Below are 2,082 nucleotides of genomic sequence, written 5' to 3'. Positions count from 1 at the left end.
ATCTCCTCATTGCTACTGCTGTGTCTTTGGAAATCTTATGTAACTTCTTTAAACCTTTCTTCTTCTCTATATAAAGTGAACAATTATATCTACTTTCCAGTATTATTTATTTTTTTTCCTTAAAGTGTTATTTTGAAGGTTATATTAGCTTATGTATGTAAAAGCATGTGGCAATATAACTGGGACATTGTGGTGCTGAATAAATGTTAATTCTTTCAATCACCTAGGGTTCCTGAAGGCAGCCTTAAACACATGTTCTCTACATTTTACTTGAATTCTCTCATGACTATAACATTAAGTGAATAACTGATATCTTCTGTGGTAATAAAAGCTGTAATATTGAGAAGTTAAGTAGGGTAAGGGGGATGGATACCTCTGAATATAGAAGGGAAGAGCAGGGTAATATTTCCAATTCACCTTTAGCTTTATCAGGAAGTAGGTAGTTCTTGCATTAATTTATAATCTTGGTGGGTATCTGGGTACCTGCTCTGAAGCTCTGAACAGGGACGAAGTGTGTTCTCTTGGGATTTAGTGGGGAACAGGGGCTTTGTTCGATTGATGTGACCTGACAAGCTGAGTTTGGAGTTTTGCAGGAGCACGTATAAAGGACTGAGAGCCAGAAAGAGTCTCTACATGCCTACGAAACTATTCTTACTGATTATTAGATTTCAGGTGGTTTTTAAGAAAAGTTTTTTGAATGTGCTCTGGCTTTCAAAAATCTCGGGGAAACACAATCGTAGAATCATAAATTTACTAACTTTTAGCTAAAGCTTAAAGAGCTCTTCTATACAGGCCTAACATATAGAACCAGTAAAGTGAGGCTGGTCTTGTTGAAGCAGGGACAAAGGGTTCAGAGCCTGGCTTACTACCCCCACCACAAAACTGAATACAAAGAAACCTTCGGGTCCCTCCAGAATTCCATGAAGCAGAGATAAAAAATCATCAATATTCTCAAAAGGAAACCGAAATGATTTGACCAGATGATTTGACCAAGGTTAACCAGAGACAGATTATTGATAGAAACCAGGTCTCTCGACTCCTAGTCCAGATTTCACCCAACCACATCATCCTGCACTTAGTCTCTGGCCTGCCTCAGCTTCGGCTGGTACTTTAGTTAGTTGTCCTTTGTTTACAAATGTATTTTAACATTATGCATGGTTAAGACATGTCATACTTCTTTGAAAAGAAAGTCTGTCTATACTATGTAGTTATGGAAGAACATACATTGAATACATATTGCTTATACATTGTATATATATTGAATATACCTTATTGGAATCTGGTCTTATTTAAAGCATTACTTATCAAAAACTGTAATCTTTCCAGAGCCTAATTTTATGTGATATAGGAAAACTATGTTCTATTTGGAAGAAAGTCTAATGAAGAGGAAGAAAATGCTCTTTATTTATCCAGCTCTTTTAACTTTAGAAGCCAAACCACTAACTTTCTAGTCATAAACAGCATGGTTAATCTGAATTTTTTACTACATTCTCATTAAGGAATAGAAGCTAAAGTCACAGCTGATGAGGTGGTTTTAGAGTAAAGGTTCTTATGAGGGTTTAAATGTAAGGGCTGGAGAAAGGAACTGACATTTATTAAATGTCTTCTAATTGTCAGGCACTGTGATTAGCATTTTACAAGAGTTTTACCATCGTAATCTTCCCAAGTACTTTTTAAAGTTAAATACAATGACTTTTAAAAGTCATTGGCTCCAATGAACAAATGCAGTTATTAGATACTTTAAGAGAGGATTGTGATGTATTGTGTTAGTCTCTCATAGCTAGTAATCCACCAAGGCTCGCGTGCAGAGTCAGAAGGGAAGATCTTCACCCCTTTCAGCCCCTAACTGTCCACGCACGACATTTCAGCACCACGGACAGCGCACCCTGGGTGCTAGGAGGAAGGCGGGGATCAATACCGCTCAGACGGAGCCGGAGCCGGGCTTTTTCAAATCTCGAGGGTCTCTGCGCTAGATCCCTGTGCATTTCTAAACTGCTCTTACACAACCTAAACCGAAAAACACATTTATATAAAACGGAGAAGTTTGAGGGCTCGCTTACCGTTTGACAAGTCAATCAGCCC

At 37.9% G+C, this 2,082-nt stretch overlaps 1 protein-coding gene across 1 annotated transcript in view; it reads right to left on the bottom strand.

Annotated features, from left to right (window-relative positions):
* The window catches only part of KCNIP1 (potassium voltage-gated channel interacting protein 1), a 272,303-nt gene that overhangs the window by 34,934 nt on the left and 235,287 nt on the right, over positions 1-2,082 (bottom strand). The gene's annotated exons all lie outside the window — the stretch shown is intronic.

The sequence above is a fragment of the Pteropus vampyrus genome, unplaced genomic scaffold (assembly GCF_000151845.1).
Source record: "Pteropus vampyrus isolate Shadow unplaced genomic scaffold, Pvam_2.0 Scaffold179, whole genome shotgun sequence".
NCBI lineage: Eukaryota > Metazoa > Chordata > Mammalia > Chiroptera > Pteropodidae > Pteropus > Pteropus vampyrus.
This window is presented reverse-complemented; position numbering and strand designations above follow the sequence as displayed.